Here is a 13,750-nt window from a genome sequence, read left to right as displayed (position 1 = left end):
AATAAAGAGTTTGTTCGAGTGTCACATCTTCGTCCTGGGTTCTTAATTTTTACACTATACGTGTACGAGAAACAAGACAGTGTGTGTGTGTGTGCCCTGGTGATTCTGGGAGACAGATCGAACCTGGGCTAAAAGAGAGGGGGCTTAGCCCTCTTACATTTGCTAGTTCAAAGTTGTACAACCCATTTGTACCTGCTAGGCGGCGCAGTCATCGTGCACAAAGAACGCTTTGAAAAGCGTCAAAAGCAAGTCATTCCGAGTTGGTCGTTTGTGTTTTCCGTTCAGACGCGAAATGCTGAAATGATCTCTCGGCTCCTCGGTTGTTATTTCTGCTCCGTAAAGGAAACACAGCACGCGTCGGCTTCCAGCACGGTGGGTCGGGACACGATGCCGGGGGTCGGAGAGAGCGATGTCTTCCTCGTTAGTATAGTGGTGATTATCCCCACCTGTCACGCGAGAGACCGGGGTACATCAGGACGCGCATTGAGGTGAAAGCAGGATGCGCTGCGACATGCACTGTGCAGATCCCGCCACACTAAGAGGTGAGTGGGTCTGTTCGATCACAGCTCTAGGCGAATCCCCAAACAGTGTGCGTGGCGACAAAAGAAGCCGGTCTGTTTCCGCCCAGTTTCGAACCGGGGACTTTGCACGTGTGAGTCGGACATGATAACCACTACACTACGGAGGGAAACGGTGCCCAGCGGCCCAGTGCTGAGCTTAGTCGATGCGATTCAGCTGCTTCCAGTGCCTTTATTGGAGTGCGCTGATGGACCGTGCTCTCTCTCCAGAGACTAGCATGCCTGTCATGGACGGAGCAGGAAAGGCGGCGCCACATTCTACAGCCCTCTCCACACAATCGACGAAATCGGGCTACGGAAGTAGAGAATTCTACAAGGCAGCGCCACATTCTATTGGGCCCGATTTTCTCGGTTCGAAACCGGGCGGAAGCAGGCCCGTTTAGTTTGACGCCACGCACACTCTTTGGGGATTTGCCTAGCGCTGTGATCGAACAGACCAACTCACCTCTTAGTGTGACGGGATCTGCACAGTGGATGTCGCAGCACATCCTGCTTTCTCTTTAATGCGTGTCCTGATGTACCCCGGTCTCCCGCGTGACAGGTGGGGATACTCGCCACTATACTAACGAGGAAGACACCGCTCTCTGCTTAGTGTGCAAAACACTTACTTGGAGCATTGTGGGTGCTGTGGTTTAAATGCTATTGGTTTGTGAACAGAATACCCCTATCCCAGTGCATTGTGCCACATTAAATAAACGCACGAGAAAAAGAGATTCAGAACGCAAAGCTGTGTCAGTGTTCTGTGTAAAAATTCGGTTTGAACTTCATGGGAACTGTTTTTAATAAGCTGCTGAGTAAAGAATATTTTAATCTTTCTGCTGTATTGTGCATATAGTTGACTCTTACCTTAATGAAAACAGGACGTAAAGGAAGAGTTTCTGAATTCAGACAAAGCTTTATTCCCGTGCTTACAGTCTGAGTAATTGGAGACTGCACAATTCTGTTGCCTATGGTCATATACTGGTTTTTCGCATGAAGCCGTATTGAACAGTATTTCTCGCGTTGTGAATACAGCGGTCCCCCGAGTTCCAGTTAGTGCGTAATTACGCATCGATGAAAAACCGGTTTAAAAAAAGATAATTAGCTCACTGATACTTTGATGTAGAGGCTGTGGAAATATCCACATGTGGTGGTCTTTAAAATGCATTTGGTTTGAAGGCGTTCTGTGCTTCCGTTGCGAAGATATGGACAAAAGAATATTCGTGCTTGGTCAAACAAATGTCATATAAACGAAAAAGTAAAGGCTTAGAAAGCATTCACAATGTATTTTATACACAAAGGAAGTATTCTCGCGATTCTAAGAGGTTTCGTGTAAAATCGTTTTCGAACTTCAAGCTAACTTTACCCCAGTCTATATTTAGCGTTCGGTAGCGATAACACTGCTGATATTGATTGAGTAAACATCTGCAATGTATTGACACCTTTATCTGAAGCGATAAGTCCTCGAACGCCGCTTATGAAGTCTTGGGATTCATACCAAGAAATACTTTTTGTTTTCCCTCCCAAAATGCTGCTATTGCATTACACATTATATGAACATTACCAGTTTTGGTAGCTTCTGGGTGCGATTTTCCAAAACTGAAACTAATTACAAAATTATTTGAGATGAACCATGTCCAAAAATTGTAAATCATGACTAATATTAATATCAACTGAAATTACTACAGAAAAAAAAGATTTAACCGAGACATTCATAAGGCTATGCAAGCCTTAAAAGTAGAACAATTAATTTAATATAACTTTTATTTTTTTAGAAATGGGCTCATACAGCTGAAGACACTAACGTTTCTCTCCGCTAGAGTACGTGAATAACAGTTTAACCCAGAATGTTTGTAATTGTGATTTTGTTCAAATGCAATAAATCGTCTATCAGCAGTAAGAAATTATTAAGAAAGTAAGAAATTGTTTTATTTCATAAACTGTAAGACGTGAAGAGAGTTTACAGTTCGTATCCTTCGTTTTGTCTTTTAACTTAAGCGTTCAGGATCCAAGCCCGTGTGCGGACGGTTGTGTTTCTTGAATCTCTTCGACTAAAGTCGTTGTTTAGTCTTCAGTTTTTTTCTCGAGTTGTACCATGGATATTTTATACGATTCAGCTTTCAGCTCAGTGCGGAGTGCAGAAGGAGGACTCGCTCGCTGAACGATCTCTCAAGAAATCCCGGGTAAGATTCAACAGGTGGTTTCTTCAACAGCCACGACAAGTCTGACTTTCTCTGAATTTCCTGAATATACTGTAACATTAAATTAGTTCAAATAATTTGGTAGTTAACACAACTAAATGCTTTGGAGGTATATTTAAAACAGCAGAAGAAGACTTCAGGCACTTCGAGTATGCATTAAATTAATTGTGTAAACCTGGATCTATATGAACAAGAGTTCTCTTGTTCATAATATCTTTTTATATTTGTTAATTGAATATATCAATTGAGTATATCTATTATATTTTTGAATGGGATGGGACTGTACACTGGTGGTTCCCAGGTGAAAACAGGGTTATTAAGCCATTGGACATTCAGAGATTATATGTTGTGTGGGCGAATGTAACCGTGTGCGAAAGTAAAAAAATCCTCTTAGATGATCAAAGAATAAGTTGGGTGGGTGAATGTAATTGTGCTCTAACAATCCTCTTAGATGAAGCGCTACAGATGCAGCCCCTGAAAGTGTATTCGACTTACCTGTATAGTACTGCTGACACAAATGTAGCCTCTACATCAGACAGAAAAGGCAATGTGTTTGCTTAATCGTGTGAAGGATCTCCTCGTGAATCTGTCTCATTCATCAATTGAAATAGAAGCCATTAGAATACGATACATGTTCACCCTCAACCCCGGAGCTGCTGGACGAGCTTGTTTCAGCTCAGTGAAGTTGGCCCCCTCCAAACAGCAAAAACGATGAAACCCACCTTGGTCTTTAGTGCTGTGTTTGTGCCGTTGAAAGTAGCATTTGTGCTACATTAATAATATTTTCTTGGAATACAGAAGTTGTCAATTTTAAAACATATTTGAATCGAAATGTGGTTTTGAGTTAGATATTGGCGTGTTCATGTAATTAGTCTGTGTTTGTCATTACTATATATATATATTGCCATGTTACTAGAACTTGTAGCTGAAGTTTACTAGTTGTGTTTTTATGATGATTAGCCATATGTTGATAACAATATTGTATATAATGTATAATTTGAACTACATATTTTCCTGGTGTGAATGATTGTATATTTTCAGAATAAATTTCTAAACCAAATCATTGGCTTGATTTACTAGTTTCTACCCCATAACATCTATCTTTGATGTATAATAGACCTTTAACCATATATGTATAATAGTCCTCTAAAGTTATCCGTATAATAGAACTCCAACCATTTATGTATAATGAACATATAATCATAGAAGTCTAATTGACCTATAGTGACATACGTATATTAGAATTTCATTCTAGAGGAATTATGGACCACATTTATACAGTACGTCTAAGATATGAGTTTCATAGACGTATATTCTACATCGTTTGCCCATTGGGATGTCCCGATTTTAATTGAACAAAGCTAGATACACATTTTCTAATGCAGCCTTCATTACAAGACAGTTTATTTCTCGAAGGCATGTTATGTAAAAAAGAGAAAAACAAAAATATATGGATGACAATCTTTTAAAGCTGAAGATTTTACTTATGAGAAATTGTCATCTTATGTATCTAAACGCTTTTCAACCGCTGGTTTTAGAACTTTGCTGTGCTTCCTGAATCATTTTCAGTGTTATAAACTGGGTGTAGAGGGAGCCATCACTTTGTAGAGCAGTTGATAGGCTGGAGCTGTTCAGACTACTCTTGTTATTTCTCAAATGCTTCCATTGTTTTTCTTTCACGCTAGGACGCGAGTCTGTACATGTGTTTGGTTTTCGTTTCTCTGATTCTCATTGAAGATTTGGGAATTAACGATGAAAGAATCAGTTGCCTCGGAAGGCAGAAGCTTTGGTTCTCAATGATCTTGAAGAAACGCCCATGTAGCGTAGCGTGTGATGATTTGTACTACAAAACACCAAGTGCTCAATGTGACGTCTGCGTTTACCGTTGAAACTTTTCATCTCAGGTGAAAAAGCAGTTGTGTTGAATAGCTCCCCTCAGCAAAACCATGCTGGGCCCCTTACCCTGAAGTCGACAAATGGAAACCATCCTCTGCTATAAGCATTTTGCGCATGATTGATAAGTACACCATCAGTTTAATGAAGTGCATTGAAACTGATTTTTTCTCTCGTGTGTGCAAACTTCACACTTATGGTGCTCTTTAATCCTTACAAATATGCAGATGCCCAAATGTATCTTTGGATGTTCTGAGATCCTTGATAGTTTCCTCAAATTCTTCAAATGAACATCCATATCAAAGCAATTATGTTTATATATATATATTCCAGATGAGGTACATATAAAAAATATCAACGTACATTTGTACAGTGCTCATTTAATAAAAATTGTCAAGTATTGTCAAGTTCTCTAACAAATCTGTTTTCTAATTTTAAAATATTTTTGGTAAGGATACAACAGGTGTATAAATAAATTATCCCGAAAGCCAGTTGAAGATAAAATTCCACACGTGAAAATGGTTTTCTTGGACATTGACGTAGGTACTTAATTCTTTACTTGTTGTAGTTCCACACGAGTAAAACACATTTCCTCCAAAGTTCAAAAGGGTTTGCAAAGAAATCCCATCAATTTTTAGCGGAGATTATGTTTACATCGTAACAATCTGAGCTTGAACCACTAGCCCTTTGTTTAACAGCTGCACAGGGACACATTTTTTCACCATTCATACGTTTGAAGTTAAAGAAAATAAAATACTGGCATTTTCCTGCCAGCTGGCAGTATTTCTTCTGCACTGACGAAGAATAATCAAGAACTTTATTTAATCTTTCGCAGGCTATAATTTCCAGAAAAGGAAGTGAATACTTGTATTAAGATAAATCAAGCCGACGGAGATGCACTGCTGTTGTTTTTCTGCACTTTTTGTTAAAAGGAGAAAGAATCACTGACATTTTTTTGCAGTATTTCTTCTGTCCTCATAAGCAAGATTTGTATTTTATCTTCCAGAAGTTGTATGAATTTCTTGAAGTTTGGAAACAGCTTGTTCTAGAAAGGAAATGAACACTTGCTTCAAAGTAAATCAAGACATATCTCTCTCGCTGTGTGTGCTCTTATCTGTCCATCTCTCTCTTCTCTCACTCTGACAGTCTGTGCAGAGTCTCTGAAGGGGATGTAACACCACTTGGCAAAGAAGAAAAATTCTGAGGCAGAATAAAAAATCATTATTCTCTTCTCAGTCAGATTCACAGTTTAGACTCACACTCAGACTGAAGTTCAACTCCATACTGCTCTCTATCCTCACAATCCAGAACAAGAGTACATTCAGACAATCAGTGCTGCTACATGAATAATATCAGAACAGCCTGGACTCAGGTCACATCTCCCCCTTTTCTCCTTCCTCACAGCCTCTTAGAGACAGAGAAGAGCTCCTGGTTCTCCTCTCCATGAACAGGGCTCAGGGGTCACTGATCTGGCAGCTGTGGGCTCTGTTCCAGGTCAGAAGCAACAAGTTTCTATTAACCCTCAGTATTACTTTCTTTACTTTCTTTACTGTATTTCAGCCTCCAAAGATGTTTTTTATAAATGTTTTATAACACAAATGAGTGTGGAATTATCTTAGTATTTATGTAATTAACACCAGTAGTGACACTGTGATCAGTATATTGATTATCAGTAGCCAATGGTCTGAAGGTCATGTCTACAATAGTGACCAGTTGACCAGTCTGTAGCTCTGAGCAGTGGGACTCAGATCAAACAGAAGACCTGTCTGTGTGTGATTCCACACCAGACCTGGGATTCAGCATCTCCCACACGTCTCTCAGAGTCTTATAAATATACAGTTAAACAGAGTCTGATAACATTTATACAGTTAATGAAATCATCAAACCCGCAGAGGAATTGAGAGATCAGGAGTCTGAAGATTACACTGAAGATTCGTGTAAAACCCTTAAAAGCGCTTATTTCAGGGACTCGTGCTCGTTCTCTACTGCTCCACATGGGTACGCTTTGTAACGCATTAATCTGCGAAGTCAACTATTTTTTTCTGTTTAATGAATATCTTTCTTAGGTCCGTCGCTCTCCTTTTCCAACTGTGATGATTCGGTGTTTTCTTTTTTTATTTGGAGATATTATATCTTTAAGAAAAGCCCTCCGGGCTCCGGACAGGAGTCTCCTCCAGCGGAAACGCTCTCTTCTCTGTCAGAAACAGGGCTGTGATGTCACAGACACTAACAGGATCGCCGGGATCAGAGAGCAAGACCGCGGGAGGTGCGCGGAGAGCACGCAGGAGAGTTACTGATCACTTATCTATCGACAACCAATTAATTCAACTGAAGAACAGTAGAAAAATCGATTAACTTCACCGATTGGTGAGTATTGATTCTTTTCTCGACCCTGTTTGAATATCTAGAAAACAGTCAATAAAGACTATATCAATCAATTACCGTAATGCGTTTAGTGTTAATAATGTTCAATCCAAAATTAAACAATGATTATTCATATTATTATTTAGGCAACTGTATCCTAGAGCTAGAAAATTATATTCCAAGTTGATAAATGTATGTAACAGTTTAAATGAATTTTTCCAATGTTTATAAATCATAAGAATGGTAACCACGGCGACAGGCGCCCCGTTGCTGCGTGCCTCTAAGTGTCTTGCATTTGTCACAGAGAGCGGTGTGACGTCACAGGCAGCAACTAATACTAATACCAGTGTCTTCATGTTAATATTAATCAGAGTTCAACTGGTAGTTTTAATGCTAGTGTTCAAGTGAGTATTAATGACAATAACGCTACTTTTAATGTTCATTTTCATGTTAATATTAATTATAACTAAAGTGTTACGGTTAGAGTATTAACACCAGTAGTAATGTTAATTTTAATAATATCATTCCTGTTATCATTAGTAGTTTGTGTCAGTGTTAGTGATAGTGTTACTGTTGTAATATTAGTAGAATCAATTTGTGCTAGTTATCATGTATCTGTAGATAAGTGTGTTTGTGGTATCTGTGTGTGTGTTGTCTGTTCATGTGTGGGCTGTGTGTCTGTGAGTGTCTGTGAGCTTGTTGTGTCTGTTAGTGTGTGGGGTCTCTGAGTGTGTGGTGTCTATAAGTGTGTGTCTGTAAGTATGTGTAATGTCTATTTGTTTCTGTGAATGCATGCCTGTGAATGTGTGTGTATGGTGTGTGTCTGTGAGTGTGTGGTGTCTGTCAGTATGTAGTTTTATATTTGTAAGTGTATGTGTGGGTATGTCTGTCAGTGTGTGTAGTGTCTATGTGTCTATGTGAGTATTAATGATGATAGGATTACTGATGGATTTAGTATGAATGCTAGTATTCATGTTAATATTAGTGAGAGTATATCTGGTAGTTTTACTAATAATATAAGTAAACATGTAAGAGTTTGTGATGATAGATACTTTTAATTTTAGTTTTAATGCTAGTATTCATGTTAATATTAGTGATAATTATACTGTTAGTGTCAGAGTATCATCATCATGTTAGTTTTCATGACAGTATTACTGTAATTATAAGTATTATTAGTCTAGTAGTAGATTTTGTCAGTGTTAGTAACAATGATAGTGTAAGTTTTGGTGATGGTGTTATTGTTGTAATATTAGCAGTATCTGCATTAGTGTTAGTTATAGTGCATCTGTACCTAAGAGTGTATGCGGTGTCTATTTGTGTATATAGTGTTTATTTGTGTGTCTGTGAATGTGTGTGAGTAAGTGTGTGGGTGTGTATCTGTGAGTGTGTGAGTGTCTGATTGTGTGTATAATGTGTGTTGTGTCTGTGAGAGTGTGTTGTGTCTGTGGGTGTAAATGTGTGTGAGTGTGTAGGTATATATCTGTCAGTGTGTGTAAATGTGTGGGCTCCACTGGTGTGTTTGACAGAAGTGACCCATCAACAGGTGTTGAGGTCCAGAGTAGCTTGTGAATTGAAACACTTTCTAGAGTCCAGACCAACATCCACTGTGCACAGCTGTGTATGTACCATACACTGATCGATTGCACCACTGGACCTCTGTAAGCCAGGCTCCTACACAGATTGTAAAACTGGCACAAACGTAGGGTGAAACACAGGGTTTTGGCCGTGGATACATCTCAACAAGGGGGAAAGGGACAGTAAAATAGTAAGGAAAATACAAAAGAAGAAACTGAAATATATGCGCTCACTGTAAAGTAGGAAGAGGTGGTCAGACAAGCAAAACAGCTTTGTAGATAATGTGTAGCGACATTATTTTGTGTCAATCAGCTCACAGATTTCACTTCATGTGCCTTAAGCTGTGATTTGTATGATTGTTGAATGAGATTCTTCACAAGCCTGGTCAATTGCCAGTGGAGAGCTTCATGACACACACCTTCATGAAGACTCTCTTTAAGATGATTACACCTTTCATTGTCATGTCGCCTTCTTTGCATACAGTAGTAGCACCAACACCAAGAGAAAGGATGAGAAATGGCTTTTATCAAGTGATTGCAGTGTTTGTTTGACTGAGGATCCTTGTGTGCTGAACTGTGTAGTGCAGTAAAAGAGAAGGTTTGTGTCATTCAAGACTGTAACAGAACAGAACAATACAATTACAATGCTTTTATGAGCGTAAATATTAGTGGTACATCACAGTTCACAGTATAATGCTGAAAACAGGAGAACCTTCTCTACATTTTTGACTGATGTATTTAAAAGGCAAGAAATACTATCATTATCCAATTGAGCTCCTCTAAATGTTGTAGACTGATGATAAAATGTATAGAATTAGGTGACAATATTGGAATTCATTCAAATGCACAAGATTTATTTTCAGCAACAAAAATGCTCTCGAAAATATTTTACAAGAAAAACCTTACATTCACCCTCTACATTAGCAGAGAAAAGTAGGACAGATAGTTAGTGTCACTGGACACTGCGTCACCGAGGCTGATCTCTTCTCCCTCATTATGCAGGCTTACCCACTCATGAAGAACTGTCCTCCAGCGATAGTCAGCTGCCATCACTGACTCAGACATGATGTTCGTGTACATATTATACCTTAATTGTACCTGGCACTGCATTTCAATAATTTGATCAAAATGTCTAATGAACAAACAATAATCAAATATTTCTTTCCTTCTTTTAGTAGATAAAGTCTTTGTCCAAAAATGAAGCATTTGTTCCTTTCCTCTCCTACCAGCCTTTATAAGTCACCCAGTTTTCTCTGAGCCAACAGTGTGAAGTATGAGGCAGTCAAGGCTAACACAGCCGAGCGCTCTAAAGAGCTGGATTAAAGCTCCAGTCTCTTTGGGGGCGTCGAGTTGGATTTCCACTGCTTCCAAATATCTCCAACTATCTCTGTGTCAAGAAGAACTTGTTTTTTTCTTGTTACATCCCTGTGGTTTCAACCAATTTCAGACCAATTAATTTAAACAACCATGCTGTTCTTATGGCACGGCAAAAAAAAAAAATAACATGACATACAGGTCAGAAGAAAGTGACAAAATGTCCGCTAGGCAGTTCAGCAATTTCATCGGTGTTCTCTGTTGTTTAGGTGTAGAGTGCCAGCCGTTACAACCAGGGACCACACAGTTTCAGGCGTCAAAAAGACTTCCCCAAAACCCTGATTCTCTCCTTGCTCCGATGATGGCATCCACACATTTCCTGCAACAAAGCAGGGATACGGTCTTCAACAACACAATTGAAAAGCTTGTTTAGAGAACCACACAGTGTCAGGAATCAAAAAGACTCCCCTAAACCCTGATCCTCTCCTTCCTACAATGATGGCATCCAGACAATTCCTGCAACAAAGCCAAAAAAACGAGTGAAAAGAATACTCCCTACCCCTGCAATCTTTTGCAACGAAGGACCGTGTGTGGTCTGTGTTAAATACACTGTTCATCATTTATAATAATCATAAACCTTATTTTATATAGCTCCTTTAAAGGTGGATTCTCAAAGTACTTTACAGAATGATAACAACAATAAAATAAAAAAAATACACAAGATAAGCAGGATGAGGATATACAGTTAGAGGAGACAGTAGATGGTGGTACTAAGTACAGTAGAAGCAGAGGGGTAAGGAACAGTTAAATAAAGGTTCTTCTAAAGAAGAAGGTTTTGAGTCTGGATTTGAAGGAGCTTAGAGAAGGTGACTCTCTGATATGCTTGGGGAGAGAGTTCCAGAGCTATGGGGCATAACGGGAGAAGACCCTGTCACCCAGGGAGCGTTGACGGGCTTGGGGGACATATAGGAGACCAAAATTAAAAGAGCAAAGATTGCAAGGTGGGGAGTTGGGCAATAACAGCTCAGAAAGGTACTGAGGTGCCAAGCCATGCGGAGCCTTATAGGTGAGCATAAGGATTTTGATGTCGACACAAAACTTGACAGGCAGCCAGTGTAAGGACTACAGGATAGGAATAATGTGATCACTGATCAGGCATAGTGCTAATTTCTCCATTGTGGCCGCTGGTTCATTTTCGACTGTCGGCTATTAATAAGTCCTCTATTTGACTTGATCAACACCAATCCCCAGAGATTAAATCAGTGAAAGATTTATTTGACAGTCTGTCCTAAACTAAGTCTTTCAAGATAGTCTTTGTCAGCTGAACATCAAGGCAGAAAAAAGCTTTAATTTGTATTCTCAACAGAAATGCTCATTGGTCCCTTCAGCTTTATGCTGGCAACAACAGCTGCCGAGAGTCAGTGCAAACCATAGTGTGCCATCAGTTCCATTTAATATTGCTTTTGGCTACACCACAGAGAAAATATAATATCATGCCAGCAGCAAGGACTCGCTCGTGTGTACAGAACTCTTCCATTGTACTCAGCCTCTTGATGTGGAATTGGGAGTCCAACGGTTCTGTACACCTTCTCACACGCCTCAATTCATCTCTGATCTCTATAGGAGACTCAATACCCACTTCTGAAACTCTGAAATCATTTACATTTTGTATCAGCATTTGAAAGGAACTAGGTGAGGATTTTCTTACACTATTGTTATATTAGCATTACTGTAGTGTTACTAATGTGCTACATGCAATTTATAATCCTAAAATTTTAAAATTCCCACATTTGTAGTTGATTTTGTGTGATCTTCACCTTCACACTATTTTATGTGCCATTTATTGCTTATTAACGTACTATTTTTAACCAAAATAATATTAAGTAAGACCTGTATGTATTCAAATAGTATTATTATTATTTATACTTACTTGTCAAAAGAGGACTTCTGAGATTTTTGCAGATTTCTTCTTCGTTGAAAAACGTGAAAGTATTTAACCAAAATGGCGACTAATGAATATCAGCAATGCATTCTGGTATATAACCAGAAAAGTTACTGTGTTTCCAATGTCAATTATATATGCGTTTATTAATGTTGTCGATATTACGGTTGCAATTTAAAATTGATAATACATCGCAGCAATGTGCTCCCTGCTGTGTGCTGATGTGCAACTTTAACGCATGCTGATGTGCAACTTTAACGCATGTAGAAATCTCTGTAATAAGAAGAAAAGAACTATCAGTAGTAGTTAATAATCCTTCGACAAAGAAACGGGTGCATTCAAAACACCAGCCTCCACTGCTTGTTAGGATGGCTGAGTGGTCTTAGGTGCCAGACTCAAGGACTCAATCATGTGTAGTGACAGTTTTATGTTATTCACAACACGGATTTCCATTCATGTTTATTAAGATGTGTAATTTCTATGTTGATTGTATGAGAACAGTTTCTTCAAAAGTCCTGTCAATTAACAGTGGAGAGCTAGCTGACGTATGTCTTCATGAAAACGCTCTTCAAGGCGATTACAAATGTCTTGAACAAATCTGCGTCATATTTTTAAAATAGTTTAGCTCAAAATGCAACGGGAGTATAAATGAATTCTCCCACCCTCCATTCCAAGATAAAACTCCATGTGTGAATCTTATTTTACATGAAGTTGATGATGTTGGTCACTATTGGAAATTACCCAGTGATATCGACTCAGGTACTCAGTTGTTACGTGCTGTAATTCGATACATGCAAAGCATTTGCATTCCCTCCAATTATCAATAAAGTCAATAATGAATTAAACATTACATGGCACTTCTTCCCTAGATGATGTTCATGTTGGATCAGTGAGAAAAGCATGCCAGGTTGTGCTTGAACCAGCACCTTACTATCATTTTAGTCCCAACGTGACCGCACTAAGCAATTGTACCTCAGAGACTCAAAAGGGTCGGTGTTCTCCATTTACGTTTTTTGGGAAAAAAATTATCTGCATTTTTAAGCAAGAGTGTATTTCAAATTTTACAAATTGTAAGTATTTCTGGAAAAATGCTGTTGCAGAAAGAAACTGAGTAGACGGGAATAGCCCAGTCAGTAGAATATCGAACTTTTCTTCTCAGGGTCCCTATTCAGGCGGCTGATATTCTTGCAACTACTTATTCCATGCTGAAACGAGCAGGAAACAACGTTTCAGCAGTGGAGCCTTCTTTGGGTGTGATATAGAATAAACCTTTACTTGTTTCTTTCAAATGAATTTAAACCTCATCTCCAGTACCTAAACTCATCAGTTGCTTTCAGTAGCTAAAGACGCAAGCCATACAGCTCCAGGTGAGGTTCAAACTCACAACCTCGGCATAGCTCCGCTGGGTACTGCCATACTGTATGTGTTGTACAGGTACAAGTTGACTGCATGTTGCAGATTACAGGTTTGGTACCAGCAGAACCAGCAAACACATCAACTGATCTCAACGTGATTTGAACACACAAAGCTCTAATTTGGAGTCAGAGTCGCTACCATAGCGCTACGAAGTCACTCAAAAGATTTGCTTTTAATTCCCCCAAAGAGAAAAATCAGCGTCCCTGAAAAATATTTTTTTCATTCTCTCCTGTGAGGAGCGCCGCTCTTCCAACGAGGGTCTCTTCTTCCCAGACCACAGATTATTCTTTCCGCCCGGCTCTCTCACAGAGAGCAGACACACCGTCTCCACTGATGTGTTTACTACATCTATAGATCTGACCCCCTACAGCCACGATATTCCTGGACAGGATATTTACCACCAGCCTCGTGAACTTCTCATCTTGACCTCTCCCAGGAGGAGCACCATTAACACAGAATCCTCTCTCCATTTAGCAAATAACACAAAAC

This window comes from Atractosteus spatula (genome assembly GCF_055471065.1).
Source record: "Atractosteus spatula isolate fAtrSpa1 chromosome 10 unlocalized genomic scaffold, fAtrSpa1.hap1 SUPER_10_unloc_5, whole genome shotgun sequence".
In the NCBI taxonomy this organism is placed as follows: Eukaryota; Metazoa; Chordata; class Actinopteri; order Semionotiformes; family Lepisosteidae; genus Atractosteus; species Atractosteus spatula.
This window is presented reverse-complemented; position numbering follows the sequence as displayed.